Source organism: Mytilus californianus, unplaced genomic scaffold, assembly GCF_021869535.1.
Source record: "Mytilus californianus isolate M0D057914Y unplaced genomic scaffold, xbMytCali1.0.p SCAF_14, whole genome shotgun sequence".
In the NCBI taxonomy this organism is placed as follows: Eukaryota; Metazoa; Mollusca; class Bivalvia; order Mytilida; family Mytilidae; genus Mytilus; species Mytilus californianus.
This window is the reverse complement of record NW_026262626.1, coordinates 27795177-27816858: the sequence shown is the minus strand read 5'-3', so window position 1 is coordinate 27816858 and position 21682 is coordinate 27795177. Positions and strand designations below refer to the sequence as shown.

The 21682-nt window shown below is 32.5% G+C and overlaps 1 protein-coding gene across 5 annotated transcripts in view; it reads left to right on the top strand.

Moving 5' to 3' along the window:
- The window catches only part of LOC127724693 (uncharacterized), a 119638-nt gene that overhangs the window by 53850 nt on the left and 44106 nt on the right, over positions 1 to 21682 (top strand). The window lies entirely within an intron of this gene.

Here is a 21682-nt window from a genome sequence, read left to right as displayed (position 1 = left end):
TGAACATCATTTATCAAACAAAATATATTCAAAGTAGAACTGTACCAAAAGGTTTAAACATCAAAGTGAGTCCCCAGGCACCGGGACATAAATCCAAAAGATTCATGAGCCGTTGGAATGAAATTCTGTTTAACTGTTCAATCCAGCTACTTCAACTGTTACTTTCTTTTACAAATTACAAACAAATTGTAAATGAAATATCAGATATCATCAACAATAGTAACATTTCACGTGACAATTTACCAATAATTAAACGTCGCCTCGCAGATATTGAAAAAATTGAACTATCCAAACATAAAGAAAAACAAAGGAATAAATTTCAAAGAGATAAAATTCACACTATTTAAATCAGGATATGAATGATATCAATACAACAAACCATAAGGTCCCTAGAAAAAGAAAATTCAAAAGACGGAAACAAAAAAATGAAAGCATTGTTGTAAATTTGTCATCTAAAGAACTTACACGTGCTGAAGAATCTCTTTTAAGTAAAGGTTTAAACTTCTGTCCTATCCCATCTAATGTAAATAACTTTCAGCTAGACGAGGACTTAGACCAATTCGCTAGACGTTTACGCTTGAAAGATTTTTTCTACAATAGGGGCAAGAAAAACCTTGAAGAAGCTGGATTAACAGATTCAGATACTGACACCAATGAAGAAGTCATGCCCATCCCAAAATTTAAGAAAAAAAGTTCATGGAAACCACCTAAGAGTAAAAATGATAATTTGGAGTCATTCATTAACTACGTGAGGTCTGATATAAAGCCCTGTATAACAAATACAAGAAATTATAATTTATCCAAGTCAGAAAGCATTGCTTTGAAAGCGTTAAAAGATCAAGAGGATATCGTAATAAAACCTGCCGACAAAGGGGGCGCTGTGGTTGTCATGAATAAAACAGATTACATAGCAGAGGGAAATCGCCAACTTTCAAACTCCATTTTTTATAAACAATTAACCACAGATCCAACACTTAATACTATTCGAAGGATCAACACCATCCTTCAAGAGATGTTCGACAAAAAGCATATAGACAATGACACCTTTGATTATCTCCGACCTCTTGAGAACGAAGCAAAGGCCGGAAGATTCTATATGTTGCCTAAAATACATAAAACGGGCAATCCAGGTCGACCAATTGTTTCAGCAAATAGTCATCCAACTGAAAAGATATCAGAATTTGTAGACCATCATGTGAAAGAACTACCCTCTTACATTCAAGGTACGACTGATTATCTAAAGAAAATGGAAAGCCTCAATCCTCTACCAAGCAATACTATACTTGCATCCATGGACGTGTCTTCTTTATATACCAACATTCCACAAGACGAAGGAATAGCAGCGTGTGAAGAGGTATGGAACACTCGTAGTGAAAAAAATCCTCCAACTGAGTGCCTTGTTACACTTCTGAAACTAGTGCTAGAGAACAACAACTTCTCTTTCAATGAAAAACATTATCTCCAGATAGACGGTACTAGTATGGGCACAAAAATGGCCCCGTCATATGCCAACATATTTATGGGCCAACTTGAAAAACGCCTCTTGGCTAGTGCTCCATACCAGCCCTTATCATGGTTCCGATTCATTGACGATATTGATTTCAAATGGACAGATTCACAAGAATATCTAAATGAATTTCTAGGACACTGTAACTCTTTCCACCATTCAATAAAATTTACATATGAATCATCTATGGAGAAAATAAACTTCCTCGACACTACGAGTTACATCAAGAACGGAACCATTATAACGGACCTTCATACCAAACAAACGGACAAACATCAATTCCTTTCTCCTAAAAGTTGCCATCCTAAACACTGCTCCCGTGGCATCCCATTCAGCCAGGCATTGCGAATCAAGAGAATATGCTCTACTGAAAATACGCAAAATGCTAGACTTGGACAACTATGTAAACATCTAGTTGTTCGAGGATACAGTAACAACATCATTGATAGCGCTTTCGAAAGAGCAAACAAAACTAGTCGCCAAGAACTTCTAGAGTACAAAGATAAGAATAAAGCAGCTAACAGAACACCCCTTGTACTCACTTACCATCCTGATTTTACAAATGTGTCTTCCATTGTTCAGAAGCATTGGAAAATTATAGAAAATGATTCTAATCTTAAAAAAGTATTTTCCTCACCACCAGTCATGGCCTTCAGAAGACCTAAAAACATCCGTGACAAATTAGTGACATCTGTATTAGCAAAGCAGCCTACTCCATCTCCCGGTTGCTACAAACAATGTGGTCGAAGGAACTGCTTGTGTTGTAAAGCTGCCAATACAAGCAGTTCTTTCATCAGCTCCGTTACTAAACAAAATCATACCATCTACTCAAATTCCAACTGTAAAACAGAGAACTCAATTTATATATTAACATGTGACACTTGTGGCATTCAGTATGTGGGAGAAACAATGGACAAATTTATTCTTCGGCTCAATAACCATCGTTCATGATACAAAACCAACAAAAACTGTCCTCTCACAAGACATCTTCGTTCAACGAAACATTCTTTTGATAATGTTACTTTCCAAATCATAGAAGTCAACACCGAGTTGGACACCACGGCGAGAAGGAGAAGAGAAAATTTTTGGATCCACCAACTCCACACTTTAGAACCTGATGGTCTTAACGAAAAAGATGAGAAAAGATACAGGAAAGATAAAGAACAATTTAGTACACAGCATCGTCCTTTTTATCTTGTAATATTAGCCAATGGACGTTGCTAACTTCAACTACCAATTTTGTAAAAATCTTGAACTTCATCCAAATTATGTATTATTTTCAAGGCAGCTAAATTCAAGTGCAACATATACATTGAGCTGCAAAAGTTTCTTATCATCTACATCCGATTTCACCTGGATAGATGCACGCTTGATAAAGCTAGTAAGTCTAGCGAAATATTGCGCTTATTCCATCATTTTGTAAATATTTTAAACATTCTTATATTTACATACTAAATAGTGTGTTAAAATTACATTGTTAGGCAATATATATATATATATATATATATATATATATATATATATTAAGAATTAAATACACAAAAAGAGTTTTAAAAGCAGCATTGTCTAGCGCTTTCATCCATCTTGGGGCTTTTCAAGACTATGAACGGGAGGAAAATTCAAATTTTTCCCGTTCTTCAAATGTACGGAACCAACAGAAGAATACCGTAAAGAACTAGAAAGAAAATTCATAAAAGTGTTTGACGCCATGCTTAATGCTTAGTAGTTAAATGAACATAAAAGTTGCGTCATACTACTTATATGTTACGAACAATGACGTTACGTCATAATACTAATGTGTTCCCCATAACGACTTTCATAACGACGTTCATAGTCTTGAAAAGTCCCAAGATGGATGAAAGCGCTAGACAATGCTGCTTTTAAAACTCTTTTTGTGTATTTAATTTTTAATATATAATTCTGTACACCGCTTGAAAAGAAACTTTTTTTTGTATATATATATATATATATATATATATATATAGGGCGCTGGATCGTTACTAGTAACGATACCTGTACACAATAAATAAATTACGCCTAAAAAGTGTACAAAACTACACCAGTATTAAAAAAAGGAAACATTAAATACAGGTATCTATAGATATGTCGGATAACCGATATCCTTCATCAGTATGAATATGATGATGTAAAATGAATCATATCAATCTATTCTGATTTAAATCTTCAATCTTCACAGTTATACAATTAAAACCCGAACAACGCTGGAATAATCCTGAAATTTCAAAAATGACTCAGGTTAATTATTTACAACAGAGATTGCATAGATATTCTTCTAGAAAGAATAGTACTGTGCAATATAAACTGGTACTTTATTAACATTTCACAGGATACGAAAGTTAAGTTATAACAACAGAGACTGCATAGAAATACATTCTTAATGAATAGCATTGAACAATATATCTATATATCTATATATATATAAGTCTAAAGATTTGAGCAACGGTACTTATATAAGATAGTAATATACGAAGATGATGTTATAAAATCATGTTGACAAATATTTCGACTGAACAAATAGCCTGCGTCAGTGTCAATAATTTTAACAATACTAGTTGTTCGTGTTAAAAAACTCAGTAATACAGATAAGTTTTGAACTTTTGATATAATCCTTAATCTTAAACCTCATCAAATAAAACAAAACTCAAGACTTCGTATATATACATCCCAAATTGCCAAAATGCCGTAGTATGTATAAATGTATGTAAAATACAAGAATAACCCCTCTAAAAAAACTGCTAGTACTTCTTGATGGTGCCGTTTGGATGAAGTACATTTAGTTCCTTTATCCAGAAGCTTTTCCGAACCTGTCGCTTGGAATGTTCTGTTTAATCACTAGGATTTTCATATGGTTAAGTCATCAAGTTTGTGATCCGACTGTATGAAATGCTTGCTATTTTGGAGGATTGACTTCAAAGAGAAATCACTTCTATGGCAATTGAAGCGTTTGTAAAGAGGCTGCCTAGACTAACCAAAATATTAGAAGGCCACAAACCTAACATTCGAGAATGTAATTAACATTCATACTTTTGCAAGTCACATTAGTTTAGTTATTTTCGGTTGCCTTACTAGAAAATATTGATGAAAGATGCATCTGTAAGCAGTATTTGCAGCATTTTTCATCACACGAAAGACATTTTTCAGAATTACTTCTCGGATCAGACACTTTAGCCCGCACCAGCAGGTTTGGCAGACTATTAGGTTGCCTTCAAACTATCATGGGGGCTCGGAAAAAATATTGGATAGTTTGAAATTCTTTTCAACAGTTTTCCAATGCTCAAGAATGACACTGAAGATGTATTTTTATAGAGGGTGGTAAGTAAGAACACACGTAGTCCTTTTATTCTTATTTTTAGCTTTGTATTCTAGAAAAAAGTAAAATCACAAAAATACTGAACTCCGAGGAAAATTCAAAAAGGAAAGTCCCTAATCAAATGGCAAAATCAAAAGCTCAAACACATCAAACGAATGGATAACAACTGTCGTATTCCTGACTTGGTACAGGCATTTTCTTATGTAGAAAATGGTGGATTGAACCTGGTTTTATAGCTAGCTAAACCTCTCACTTGTATGACAGTCGCATCAAATTCCATTATATTGACAACGATGCGTGAACAAAACAAACAGACACAATAGGTAAAAATGTCAAAAATAGGGGTACAGCAGTCAACATTGTGTTATCATCTTAATCACTATAAAAACAAACATGTAACAAAGAATCACAAAGGCATACATCAAATTTAACATCCTCATTTTGCTTTTTTATTATACGATTTTATTTATCTATGTAAAATCCACCTATAAAGGATGGAAGGTTTTAAGTACTGGCGTAGAATCGCACGTTTTACGTCACACAGGTAGATATAAAATAATTGTGTCGTTCAAAATATTGAAAACAACACGTTTAATAATTTCATGAGTCCGAAGCGCTTTTCTGGATTTACCTTCATCAGGAACGCTCAAAGCCAAACATTTGAAATCCGAGGATGTATAAGTACCGAAACCGTTGAAGAGCTATATGACAAATATACCTAAAATAGATAGCCAAATTCATCTAAAGTCAACTTTGCCTGAGGGAGTTGAAACCTTAGTTTCTAAATAATTTCAAAATTTATAAACAGACAATTTTAGGAAAGTTTATTAAATCATGTCAGTACCGAAGTACTGACTACTGAGCTGATGATACCCTCGGGGACTGATAGTCCACCAGCAGAGGTATCGACCCAGTGATGTAAAAAATTGAAAACAACACGTTTAATAATTTCATGCGTCCGAAGCGCTTTTCTGGATTTACCTTCATCAGGAACGCTCAAAGCCAAACATTTGAAATCCGAGGTTGTATAAGTACCGAAACCGTTGAAGAGCTATATGACAAAAATACCTAAAATAAATAGCCAAATTCATCTATAGTCAACTTTGCCTGAGGGAGTTGAAACCTTAGTTTCTTAATAATTTCAAAATTTATAAACAGACAATTTTAGAAACGTTTGTTAAATCATGTCAGTACCGACTACTGAGCTGATGATACTCTCGGGAACTGATAGTCCACCAGCAGAGGTATCGACTATAAAAACAAACAAATGTAACGAAGAAGCACAAAAAGGCATATATCAAATTTAATATCCTCATTTTGCTTTTTTATTATACGATTTTATTTATCTATGTAAAATCCACCTATAAAGGATGGAAGGTTTTAAGTACTGGCGTAAAATCGCGCGTTTGAAATTCGCACAGGTAGCCATAAACTAATTTTGTCGTTCAAAGTATGACGGGATACATAAGTACAGAGTCACGTCAAATGGATATCACAAAAAAACAGACTTAACAGTCAAAGTAATATTAATAAAGACAAATAAAAGAATACTATAACACGTTATTAAGTTTGCTCCTTGGGATATTTGCCGCTTTCTGAAAACTTGTTTGAATAGTCTTGTGTTGATAGCCCCTTCTCCCAAGCGGGTTTCGAATTAACTCAGTTGCATTTTAGTTGTTTCTCTGTTGGCACATATTTCCTTGACTCTGAGTGCCTGACTGTACGGGATTCTCTTTGTACAGTGAGCAGTATGGCATCTTATTGGGGACAGGTATTCTTGAGTATCCGTAGGCTTATGATATAGGTCTGTGGATATCATGCCATCTGTTATGGAGCTAGAAGTACTGAGGAAGGTGATTTTCAATTTAGATCTTTCACGAGTAAATTTGATACTTTGATGTATGTTATTAGCATGAATGATGAATGTATCTAAATCCTGGTCACTTTTATTCCATATATATATATTGACGCTAAATTTCTAAGTTTAGATCCGGATATAATTTAAGTGTAATTATTAAAGTATGCTCTTGTCTGGTATTAATATCAGCCCCAAAAGGTTAAATACTCACAATTACACTATTGGCATAATTTTATGTTATATATGAATTAAGGACTTCTATTCAATCAATACGTTATATATGGATCTGTTATATTACATTGACCTCAGACTTCGTCAGCTGTATATGCTTTTTTCTCTCTCTTCCTTTAAATAACAACACAATTAAATAAAGTATTTAAAACAGTTCCGGTGGAACTGTTTTACTTTTCTTTACACAACAGTTTGAATGTGCTTGACCTTTTGACTGGATATTGGTGTCAAATCACCTTTCGGATTTTACATTATAAACCGTGACATGTATTTTCAAACCATCAAATATGAAACTAATTTAATTATAATTGTTCATTTCACAGTTTCAACATTGTTTTAAGTTTGACATTTTTATACGATCAACTGTAAACAATGTAGTATTTGAAACAATTAATAGCTTCCCAAAAAGAAAAGAAAAGACTTGCATCTATTTTTAAAATAGTTACTTAAAGTAATACATAATTAATTTTAGAATTCTGATAGCTTAAAAAGAAAGCCTGTGATATATAGATACATATTAAAAAAATAAAATGTACCCAATATCGATTTTGTTTTGTTTCCTTTTCAGTCAATGAAATTGATAGATTGCTTGTTGATGTTCCAGCAGATTCTGCATTCTGTGGTAACGTCAGAACATATAGAATTTCGTTAGCTGTAGTTAACAGAATGCTATCGGGGTAATATTTTACATTTGAACGTTCTTAAGTATTTGTTAGTTGAATTGCATTATATTGATCATATATTCGAGAAATTCATAATTTGATCAGAAATAAACATAATGAGATATATTGAGAAAAAACTGTTTTTTTGTTTTCTCAAAGTGTCGTTTTTTAAATATAATTACACCATTTCGACATACTTTATCTGATAAATCATTGGAAATTTTTCTTTTAGTTTTGTGGAAACATTCTTGCCTCAGATATTTATAACATGTTGAATGATAAAAAAAAGATATTTGTACAAAAGTCCCAGGATAGTCGTCTGATCTGTAATTGTACCGTTAATATCTTATTTCCGTTAGTGACATTTTGACTGAGTATGGATTCGCAATTGAGCTCATGCGATTCCCTCAGTTTTTGTTTATTATTTTGATTTGTATCTTCCTAATTGATTTACGAGACTTGAACATTGTTAAACTACTATTGCCTTAAGCCAGTTTTAACATATTCGTTGTTTTTCTATCTTTGAATGAAATGTAACCCCGTTAAATTCAGTGAATATAATAACACACTCTTTATTAAGTGACATCCTTTCTGGTTTTGAAAACATGTCTTTTTAAGTAAATAAGTTAATAAATCTCAATCACATCGTCGTTTTTAATTTAGTTTAAAAGATATATTTTATCATTTTCATTGGCAAGTTAATTTTTTGAGAAAAGTGTTTGAATATAATGTATATTTGTTATAATAATAATACTGAAGCCTACTTCACAAGGAAATTTGTAGAATGGTAACAACGCTTACGTTATATCAAAGAATGTCCTTTTTTCCACCAAATGACGTTGGCTAACTAAATTCAACATATTTCTATCATTTCACGATCCATGGCAGACAAGATTCCGGGCTATTTAAATGGAAGAAAATGTAAAGAATAATTATTTACTAAAAGAGAGGCGATGATACCAAAGGTACATTCAAACTCATAAGTCAAAAATAAACTGGCAACGCAACAACACAAAAAAAAGTAAAAAGATCAAAAGACCAAAAGACCAAAAGACAAACAACAGTTTACAAAACAAAACATAGAAAACTAAAGTCTGAGCAACGCGAACCCGGAGTGATCACAGGTGCTCTTGAAGGGTCAGCAGATCCTGCTCCACATGTGGCACCCGTCGTGTTTCTCGTGTAAGTAAAATGTTGATGATTCTAATAACTACTTTTCCGCATCTCAAGTTATTGGAATAAACATATTTTTTTAACTCTGAGAACATGGGTGACAATCAAATTTAGAGTTTTCACAACCAAAGTATACTACATACATTTTTTAGAGCAATCAATTGTTTTGTTTTGAGTGGGCAAATACATTTGCACGTAGAAAAAAGGACGTTTTTGTGGCCAAACTAAGTGGAACATATCCATCATTTGTGACACAATAAAGTCCGACAGTCAAACAATTCGTGATAGCGTCCGTAAAGCTTTCGAAGGGATGATATAAACCTTTACCGTTTTTGCGACCCTGGATCTATTATCTTTCTTAGAAGCAGTTACATATATTTCATGGAAATCTCGAAAGAAATTAATCGCAAGCTTAGGGACATCGTATTAAACGGAATATATATACTCAAAACTGCTGGAATATTGTCCGGCATGTAGACATAAACATTTCTGCATTAAAGCAAGACGCAAATGGAAAAATAGTGTTTCCTACATAATTATTGTAATGTATGAACTTGACCGATCGAAAGAGGCCATTGGCTCATTTTACCAGTAAGTTAAGTTACTTTGATGGCATTCTATAGTCAACGGACGTCTCTGTGATAACAAGGAAACATTTTGTCTGCTTAATAACCAATGTCAACGAATATTTACTAAAGACAACATTTAAGTAATTTTTTTTTAAATTTCTTTACTTACCATGATTTCTGAATTATTTCAGGGGCCAAACAAGCGATGCAAAGGTCTATGCAGATTATTTAAGGAAAAGTAAATGGAATTTTGAGACTGGATCATGTGGAAATAATGTTGTGATATTCCTTTCACGTTATGATAGGCAGGTTAGTAATCTTTATTTTCCCATTTCATTCTTTTCTTTATCTTATCATAAACTTCGACTTACAGACATTATGCCATACAAATTATAAAGCGTTTCATATAGGACACCAACAGTTCGATACTGAAAACTTAGGAACGAGTGATATGAACTTAGGAAAACCGATGAAAATTGTCCTCCGGATTTCCAAACACCAACTGTTCACATTTTGGCACCGATTGAGTCGTTCATGTTCGACAAGTGTTAAGTTACAAAAACACCTATACAATTAACACAAATGAATTGTATTTTGTTGAATTTTCAAAACCAAATGTTGCTTATTAATTTTGAAATCGCATCGAAAACAACGGGATTGCAATAATGACGATATTGCGTAAGCAAGTAATTGCAGCTGAAGAAATAATTCGACAAAATGTTTCAAATTCGACATGTTACAAAATCGCTACCGTAATGACTTGAACGTATTACAAGATTGTTAAAGTTAAAGATGATTTACTTGTTACCAAATTTAACATTAAGAACATAACAACCAAATATAACATTACATTGGTTACAACGAAATGAATCTTGGGTTTTTTTTTCTGATGCTATACAATAATAGGTGTTGTGTCAAGACGTTGTCAAGGAAGTTGTATAAAAATGAAGTGATATTTTCTATTTGATAAACATTTCAATTCAGTTAAAATAATGATAATTTATCAAAGAATGAATTCAAATCCCCACCGAACAACAGCAGCGCTTATTCATAGCCATGTGCGTAGTTTTAAATTCGAATTGCGATTAGATATTCTAAAAGTAATACTCATTTATAAGGTAAACGCTTATGGTGGGGTTCGTGTTGCTTAGTCTTTAGTTTTCTGTGTTGTGTCATCTGTACTATTATTTGTCTGTTTGTCTTTTAATTTTTGGCCATGGCGTTGTCAGTTTGTTTTCGATCTATGAGTTTGACTGTCCCTCTGGTATCTTTCGTCCCTCTTTTATGGAAAACGTACTTTTTGCAACCCAAATTTCTTCAGACGAAATTTGTTCTCACTTTTTGCCTGGAATCTCAACGGAAAGTTATAACTTCATAGATCTGAATTGAGTTATTTTGATATAAAATTTCTGCCATTGGGTAGCACTATCGCTCAATGAAATGATCTGTCATGTATCTAAAGAATTACCATACATTTTCTCGAAATATCAATTTTCTTTGTTCAAGACTTAGAAATAAGTAGAATACAAATATTTCTATCCTGTTTTGAGCCGAGTAAAAACAATTTATATTTCGAGACAATGCATGGTTACTTTTTTTATACTGCAACTCTTATAACTGTTCAAAATGAAATATTTGAGGTAAAAACCATCAAATTTCAATTTGAAGCGGACGACATAAAAAAATCCGCGAACCTTCATACTGTATTGACATCATTAATACAACACTAAGGAAACGCATTGTCATCTCCATATGAGCAAGCTTAAGGCGATATACGGTCAGTGACTGGATATCACATAATATGAATATACGGTCAAAGCAGTTTGACTGCTAAATAGCACAGTTTAATATATGATATTAGTCTTGGCGATTTGAATTGCTTTATTTCTTCTTTTTGTTTGTAAAAATCCGTACATACCTGACCTCAGATAGAAATATACACCTTCATATCGTTTTCAAAATTGACCAAAAGTGAAGGCAGGGGTAGTACAGAATTTTAGTATAAGTTTAAACTCTTAGAAGTTCGGGGCATATAAATGTTGAAAATATGCCGCACAGCCCTATATTTTGACCTTTGAAAAAAATTGTAAAACATATGAACTTTCCATTCTAGGATATAATCTTTTACGAAACTTCATAGTAAAATTGGCACAGTTTTAGCCGTAAAAGGAGTTCCTATGGGAAATTGCATTGTCTATATTTACAGAAGTGCAACCTCAATGATTTTCAACTTCGTGAGCTACTCTATTTCGTCTTTTTTAATTTTTTTTTTATTCCAGCGTCACTAATGAGTCTTTTTTTAGAAAGTATAAGCCTGGTACCTATGATGAGTTTATGCAAGTAGTTCTTCCTTCGAATTCTTTGATTTGATTATCTAACAACAATTCATCTTTTTTTTCAATTTAGGTATATACATCAGCAGGCAAGGCTGCTTTCAAAGTTTTGAATGAAGAGTGCATAGATGGCATATTCAAAGAAGCCAAAGAAGATTATTTTTCAGCTGACGATTTTGAAGGAGGATTAAAATTCATGGTACAGGCATACAAGTAAGTACCATGAATCTATTTCTTTTTTTATATTCTACCAATGTTTTTGTATCTTGTCAGGTGCGGATCCAAGATTTTGAAAAGGGGAACGGAAAGACAACGTTAAAATTTCGACTTGTAAAAAGTCGATGCATTAACCCCATATATAGCTCAATAAACGGACGGGCCTCCTGTCCCCCCTAAATCCGCCTCTGCTTGTGACGATGACAGGTTACTATCGTCGTGGCGTCATAGCAAGGTGGCTTTCAAACCAAAAACGGAAATTTACTGTCTAATACATTTTAATATTGGTAATATTGCCTCAAAGATATACACATTTTTTTTTAAATGTTAATATTTATTCGTATATCATATTCGGTCCTACATAAAAAATGATATATTCAAACTAAGGAAATTTCTTACATCTTTTAACAGCAAGGGTTTTCACTTTTAAATAGTTAAACTATATGCTAAATAAGTATGCCAAACGTAAATGACTAATATTTCTACCTTAACATTTTTCATTTTCGACGGATTAAAACAAAATTTAGTTTGAGATCAAATTTATCTTATTTTAGATTTTAATGGAGAGCTAGTCTCACTTCTTAGAAAATTTTATTTGCCAAGTAGTAATAATTCTTCAAATTACTAGATTATCAATGGCTGAAAGTATGCCAAAAATAAAAATCCCCATGTTTAGCATATATAAATGTTACAATCAACATATCTTAAACAATCAACACATGATTTATTAGAAACTATAGGAAGATAAATTAAAAACAAATATTAGAATAAAGGTAGTAGTATTATACTGTGTGGCGATTTTAATATGGAAAAGTTAACGTGAGACCTATGTTTGATTTTTCCGACGGCAAAGGGGTAAACGGTGGCGTCGGCTGCGGCGTCAACAAGTTGTAGAACTAGAAATGTATTTATCAATTTACGAATTCATTTAAATCTGATGCTTGATATGTATTTGTTCACAGTGTTGTTTAGATGTAAAATTATAAAAAAATAAAGGTTAGCTTTGTTAACAAACAAGGAATACACAGTATTGCGAATATCAAGAATGTTAATCCCAACAAAACGTGAGCCTGTACCAATTAAAGCTATCTAAATGATTTGTTAGTTGATCGACACAAGAACAACTGAAAAACGGAAGGACGCACAGACAGACAGAAAACAGACAGAAGGACAGTAAACAAAGGTTAACAATTATGTGTTGCGTCTACGACGGGCGTATGAAGATTTTATTGTTCACGCCAAACGAGTCATATTCGAAAAAGCCTGATTTTTTTTTACGTCGACAAAAGACTTTTGCACAATAAATGCAGTGTGTGTGTACGGATTTTCTCAATAGTGCCATGATATTTTCCGTATTTTATATCTGAAACTTTTAAATGTAGAAGAATGTTTTCTATGAGTTTATTACTTGTACCAATTTAGGCAACGCATGAAAAGGCCGCTGCCGACACGTGACTACATTACAATCAGCGTATTCTAAATTGTTCTGCATGCTAGTTTGATCCGTCCAAAGTTGCTACAGATAATAAGATTTCAATGTTCCGTATGCATCACTTCGTCTATCTTTCTATGCAAATAAAGATTCACATGAACAATAAGATGGCTTATAAAACTGGTCTCATACAATTAACTACCAACTATGAATTATTTTAGCAAAACTTTCTAATTAATCTCATTAAAAATTACAAGCAGCTATGAAATATATTAGCACTATTTTCGACGCAGCTATTTAGTGAATGTCCGATACAGCATGTTTACCATGAATTATTTCTTAATTATTATTTACTTCAAATGAATTTTTAAAAAGACAGAGAAGTTAATGTAGTAACATACGCACACAGGAGATATTTTTATAACGGTGATTTATAGATGAAAAGCGAAAATAAAAGTCGTGTTCAGCTGGAAATGAGACTCGAATTTTGAAGGGATATTATTTCAGACCAATAGGTTATGCTAAACACAGCCTAAAAAATATTAACAAGGTAAATTTCTATTATTATATTTAGAGAGTAATGAATAAGAATCTGGAAATGCAGTCAATCTGAACTCCAGTTTTCCATTGTAATATTGTTTCCTACAGTAGATACTGTAAAATATAAAATCATTCTATTTTCAAACTAAAGTACTATTGGGACTCCTACACAATTACATTGTTGAAAATATATGTATTGTTTAAACATACATAAACTTTGATATTACTTTATTTTCAGGAAAGCTTTGAAAGAAGGAGAATGTTCGTATGATTCTAACAAGTGGATCATCTGGGCTGTGCCATTGATTACAGTAACGATTGTAGTTGTTTTTGTGATAATACTTTATTGTTGTTATAGTTCTTCATGTAAAGTAGGCAGTAGAGTAGGAGGCAGTGGGAGAGAAGGAGGATTGGGAGGGAGAGGAGGAGACGGTTGGGGAGGGGGAGGAGGTGGCGGTGGTGGCGGAGGGGGAGGAGGTGGCGGTGGTGGGGGAGGGGGAGGTGGAGGTGGTGGGTGTAGTGGTGGTGGTGGAGGAGGAGGAGGAGGAGGAGGAGGAGGAGGAGGAGGAGGAGGAGGCTGTTAATTGGATGAAATGTACATATGTTTATGAATATAATAACCAGCACCACTAAGTTAATAGTAGCAGAATAGACATTAAAGATTCAAAATATTGATTTTTGATTTATCCATGTACTGTATAAAAGTTTTAAATCGACTAGATTCCTGATAAGCTGAAAATAAAAACTACGCAGAGACTTTCAACTTTTTGCCGGAAAAAATCTTTAAAAAAACCCAGTTGACATTTACAACAATAAATGAATGAATCAACGATGAAAGGGATACAGTTAATTTCCATTGGAATATTAATTATTCCAGGATTAGTGTTTTTATGTACGTTAAAAATCTAAAACAAATATTTGTAATGACTGCAACATAAAAGCTTTTTTAAACATTTATTGATATAAACTCATTATAGATACCAGGTTTAAAAGTGTGTATGCCAAACCCGTGTTTCTTCAACTAAAAACTATTAAGTGACGCTCGAATCAAAATAATTTAAAAGGCCAAAAAAAATACGAAGTTGAAGAGCAATGAGGATACAAAATACCGAAAGGTTTTGCCAAATACAGGTAATCTAAGGTAAAATAATCATTGGGGTTGAGAATCCTTAGTATTTCGAAAAATTTAAAGTTTTGTAAACAATTAATTTATGATTATGACCATATCAATGATAACAAATGTCGAGATTACTGGTCTGGTAATAACATCGGGGAGAAAACCTCCACCAGCAGTAGCATCGACCAAGTGGTTGTAAATAAACTCATCATAGATACCAGCTTAATATTGTGTATGCCAGACGTGCGTTTTGTCTACAAAAAACTCATTAGTAATTGATATACCAGTTTATAAATTGTAAGATAAGATTGTGCTGCAATGTTGTTCTGAAGTACATGCTATACTTGCCAATGGGTCTTTTAGCATAAGCTTTGTAATAATGCAATTTTAACGGTTGTATGCATACTTGTCTGCAGAACAGAATATTTGTCGTTGATATTTTGTTCAGATTTGTATTTCGTTATTCATCTACAATCCTTTCTTCGGTTTAAGTAGCAGAAATGAAGAAAGTTATATCGTTTATATAATATCCTTATCTCAATACAGTTCTTTTGACAAACAGAGAAAGAAAGTTATATCGTTTATATAATATCCTTATCTCAATACAGTTCTTTTGACAAACAACGACAGCAATGTTGGCTGCTTTATTGGCTGATACAAACAAATACACTTTCATTTTGTTTTCTTTAGTATTGACTAAAGAATAAATTATTTATACTAACAATGGCTTTTGATGACCACATAATGCATGGATTTACTCCTTCTTCTCACTGAGCATTCAGTTAGTTTGGATTTCAATATAAAAAAAATAAAAGTAGTTTAATTTATATGCAAAAGTCTTAATGCCACGTACTGATTTGCAATTTATTTTGTTATATATATTAAGTTAACTGGTCGAGATTAAAAGTGAAGGATTGTGAACCCGCCACATATTCATGTGCCTGTCCAAAGTCAGGAGCCTTGTCAGTTATGTGATACATGTTTTGGTAAATTTGGAGAATAAGTTGTTGAATACAGTTTTTTTTTATTGAATTTGTTTAATCTATTCACCACTTTAATTTGCACGAGAGGATAATGACACCTGTTTTTGGTGTCTTTTGGTGTAGATCGTATTTTGCCTTCAAGGTGTATGTTAAGTTATTTGTGTTGATAGGTTGCTGTCTCATTGATGTGTACACCCACATCTGTTTTTATTATATATATTTTTTTTTTATTTACTCAATTTTAGTAACATTATCTGTTCAGGATACCCAGTTGTCTTAATTCCGACAACTTTCATATCAAAGTCTTCAAATTTTTATCAAACCTAACTTTTACTTGGAAACTGAATCTTTTGCTTAGTTTTTATTTTTTTTATTTTTTTTTTAATTAAAATATATCATTTTTTATCATTGTATTGAAATATATGGTCCTAAAATTAAATATTGATTATAAGTTATTACGAATCATATGTTCTTTTGATCCCACCATATACAGATGTAAGTATAACAAACTGCAAATGTGTGTCTTTGATATCTTAAATATATTGTCCGCTAATTTCATTTTCTTATGTCCATTGCGGTTCACTTAATAAGAAAAAGATGATAAACATAAGGAATAAGTGTTTATCTTTCCCTGAAGTTATGCAGTTTGTTGTTGAATTCAATTTATCAAGGTGAGAAGACTCGTTAATCGTATAGTTCACTACAGTTCTATTAAATAAGCAAAGCTTATCTTATCTTATATGTTGTTTTCTTTATTTTTGCTTGTTATTACTTACCTTCAACCTTTTGGAGTTTGCATATAAACTTTACAAAGACGCATGCCTGACCAGAGCAAATGTTAATAAATGGTTGGGTGTATAATTATAATAATTGTGTAAATTATTTTAGAGAACTTATTGTCATTGATCTTTACAATATATGAATAAATAACAACATTTAGATATATTGTGTTAGCAACGTGTATATATGTATCTGTTCTCTTTGCTCATCGGCTTTGTCTAGTGCTGTAACACAGTACACGATGTATAATAAGTTATATATGGCACTTATCTTTATTACAATAAATCGTTAATGACAACTATTTCACTTGACGTGACACAGTTGCACAATCTTTGTTTTTTTTAATATTTTGCAATGGTTCTTCACATTTTACATTGTTTTCTCCATTGGACAATCAACCCAATCTCAAATATTCATATAGTTGCTTGCAGATTGTATAATTGTATACTATTTTGTAGTACAAGTGAAGTATACTCGTATGTTCTCCTATCAAATTGGCAAAAATATATCGTACATTTGGTGCAAGTCAAGAGTTATACATATGAATAATCATAAGTAGATATAAGAAGATGTGGTATGATTGCCAATGAGACAACTCTCCATCCAAGTCAAAATTTATAAAAGTAAACCATTATAGGTCACAGTACGGTCTTCAACACGGAGCCTTGACTCACACCGAACAGTAAGCTATAAAGGGCCCCAAAAAATTACTAGTGTAAAACCATTCAAACGGGAAAACCAACGGTCTAATCTATATAAAAAACGAGAAACGAGAAACACTTATGAACCACATCAACAAACGACAACTACTGAACATCAGATTCCTGACTTAGGACAGGTGCAAACAAATGCAGCGGGTTTAAACGTTTTAATGGTACCAAACCTTCACCCTTTTTCTGAAACAATAGTGTAACGTCATAACATAGAAAGACACACTATAAGATTTATATATGTGACTGTTTGACCAATTCTGTCATTTCTTGCTCAATATTCGTGTCTGCAAAATATAAAAAAGAAACAACTAGATAGAATGAAAAAAAATGAAATAATGCTCAAGAGTGAAGTAATCTCAAGAATAAAAACGTTATAACTGCTAGTAACTAAACAAAGAGCATGTACTTAGTGCACGTAAAAAAAATAAAGGTTTCCAAACAAAACGTGCGAGTGACCCACTCTGTCAATGTAATAGAAAAGAAGGGTATGGTGTAATTGATCACACATTATACCTAAAACACTCGACAAAACTCAAAACTGAGCTTTTGCTGATGGTCTTCATCTTAACGTCTAAGTAATGCCTACAACCTGAAGCAAACGTTAACATCTCAATGCAACTTAAAGACTAGCTAAGTTTTAAGCAGAATGTTTTGAGTTTTCCTTGTCAACGTCCCATTCAATGAATATCTTGAATTGTAAGATACCAGTAAACAATCGGTCTAGATCATCAATCAAATATGTGCCAATTTTGAGACAGAAATGTAATTCATTTGACTTTTTATCTAAATAAAGAAAATCTTGTGTTTTACGACTGTTTTTACAACTACAGAAGACTGTTGCTTGATTCATTTTTTTTTACTTCGCCATATAATGGGACATAACTCAGACAAGTAACTTTTATAAAAGAATGTGTAGTGAATTTACTTTTCTTTTTCTTTTTTGTAGCAAGAAAACGAGTCCCGTGACGCAAATTTCTTTATTTTAAACGCACATTATAAGAGCTTTCTTCTCTTTTCGTATTTTATTTATCTTAAAATAGTATCCTTTAGCTTTCTTTTTATCACATGAATTGCCTTTTCATGTATTATTTATATAAAATCGAACAATTTTGCACAACCTGTAGCTTGTAAAATTCCCTTCACCCGTATTTTTTATTAAAATTTGAAAAATTCATGATATAAACTTCATTTTGGCAACTTATCAAAAACAATTATTGATCATGGAATCCATCAACAGCAAATGTACGAGGTATTCTGCGTTTCACGGATCAAAATATAGAATTGAATACTAGTACTATTTCTGCTTAATTTTTTTTTGTGTTTGTATCTTTTGTTATACATTATGAAATTATAAAAAAACAACGGAACCTTAAAACAGGTCTTCAACAAAGCTTTTATGGTAAACACCAAAGTTATAAATGACAGAGTAATGATTCTTTCGTAAAGACTCAAAGTTAAGAATAGGAAAATAGTAACATATCATTTTTTATCTTATGAACATCAATTATACTCAAATTGGTGCCTCCAAACAACTAGATGTACAGTCCACATCCAATTCAAATTTGCCGAAGGAGTTATACTTCTAGATAATGCTCTGTTAATAATGAGATACTGGTATATGGAAACTAAGATGACTTAACTAGTGTTTTACATTTGTTAAAACCCTAAATGAGTTTAACCATGATAAATGAGGATGGGTCAATTTTTGAGAGACAACGTAATGTATACAAATCACACGTCGTTTAGCTTTCTAGTGACATTTTATAACAACAAACTAGAGGCTCTCAAGAGCCTGTGTCGCTCACCTGTATCTACTGTAGTTTTAGAAATCATGTAAAATAAGGTTAAAATCATATAGATACCCTAATAATGATTGAGGCCAAGTTTGGTTTAATTTGGCCTAGAAGTTAAATCAAAAGCAGAAGATTTTTGAAAAGATTTACAAAAATTACCAATAAATTGCAGAAAATAACTTTAAAGGACAATAACTCCAATAAGATGTCAATTGCCAATTGGTCATGTTAACCTATTTGTAGATCTTTCTTTGCTTGATATTTTTGCTGTTCACAGTATATCTCAATCTATAATGATATTCAAGATAATTTCCTTTCCTCCGCTCCAAGATTTATTCAACCAGGGCCTGTATAATGCTGAAAATGCCTTAAAATACTTTTATGGAACACCCTTCAAAAAAAATTTGGATAGGGGTTCCCTTGACCCCGAATAACCCGCCGGGTCTGGGGGCATTCACCAAAAATAAGTATGCTGAAAGAAAAAATATAATAATAATTTATAGAAAAAGTAACACTAAATAATTCTGAAAATGGAACATATCAAGGAGAAACTATTAGCACCCCCTGGAAAAAAAATCAACTCATCCCATTGTAGTCTTACAATAGTTACTGAAGACCCCTTATCATTATTTATTTAAATTAGTTTTCAAGTTGTGACCATTTGAAATTGTTTATTTTTTTACATTTTTCCCATAGACTTCTATGGTAAACCCCTATGTTCTATTTTTACCAATGGGGACCATGTTGGTTGTAGGGCAGGGTCATCGGATACATTTTTTCAATCAAGATACTCTAATAATAATTGTAGCTAAGTTTAATTCCCTTTGGCCAAGAAGATTAAGAGGAGAAGATTTTTGTAAAATATTCCAAAAATTTACAGAAAATTGTGAAAAATTGACTTTGAACTCCATAAGGGGTCAATTGACAATTTTAGTCATTTGGCTTATTTGTAGAATCTTACTTTGCTGAACATTTTTGCTGTTTACAGTTTATCTCTATCTATTATTATATTATAAGATAATAACCAAAAACTGCAAAATTTCCTTAAAATTACCAATTTAGGGCAGGTAGATCTTGACCTGATTAACATTTTTACTTCGTCAGATTTGCTCTAAATGCGTTAGTTTTAGAGATATAAGCCAAACACTGCATTTTTCCCCCAAGTTCTATTTTTAGCCATGCCAGCCATCTTGGTTGGTCGGCAGGGTTATCGGATACATTTTTCAAACTAGATACCTTAAGGATGATATAGGCCAAGTTTGGTATAACTTGGCGTAGTAATTTTAGGAGAGAAGATTTTTGTAAAAGATTACAAAAATTTACGAAAAATTGTTAAAATTTGACTTTAAAGGGCAATAACTCCTTAAGGGGTCAATTGACAATTTTGATCATGTTGACTTATTGGTAGATCTTACTTTGCTGAACATTTTTGCTGTTTACAATTTATCTCTATCTATTATAATATTCAAGATAATAACTAAAAACTTCAAAATTTCCGTAAAATTACCAATTTAGGGGCAGCAACCCAACAACCAGTTGTCTGATTTGTCTGAAATTTTCAGGGCAGATAGATCTTGACCTGATCTGATGAAACTTCTTACCCCGTCAGATTTGCTGTAAATGCTTTATTTTCAGAGATATAAGCCTAAACTGCATTTTACCCCTATGTTCTATTTTTAGCCATGGTGGCCATCTTGATTGGTAGGCGGGGTCATTGGATACATTTTTTAAACTAGATACCCTAAGGATGATTTAGGCCAAGTTTGGTTTAATTTGGCCTAGAGGATTCTGAGGAGAAGATTTTTTAAAAGTTAACGACGGACGACGGACCCCAAGTGATGAGAAAAGCTCACTTGCAGGTGAGCTAAAAAGGAGGAGGAGAACAAAAAGTTATTCAAAAAGTCAGAGAAATGACAACCCACAGCACAATGACAGCACAAAATAAAAAACGACGAAAACAGCATAGAACACTAAAGATTGCTTATATCTATAATGATATTTAATTTGACTCGTACACAAATAATAGCTGAAAGGAACCTGATTACATGTAATGCACACGTCTTAAATTGAGAATCATATTTTGTGTAAGTCTTAGAGAAACTTCTTTTTTCTTTAATTTTTTGTCGTTGGTTATGCATTTTTATATATATTTGTTTGGCAATTATAAGATGTATATTAGGGCAAAATAAAATTGAAAACAAACAAAAAATATGATTCGTCTCTATACCAGAATATTTCGCAATCCTGGTAGAGATGATCCATTTAATCACATGTATTTGAAACATATGGTTCACATTGAAAAATGCACCCGGAACGATAATAACTATAAATAGATTTAAAGGATAAATACCTTTTGCGTCATAAAATACAGTTATGTTGATTACTTTTTGAACATGTAAATAACACGTACACAAATCAAATGTACCCGTAATTGTAAAAAATAA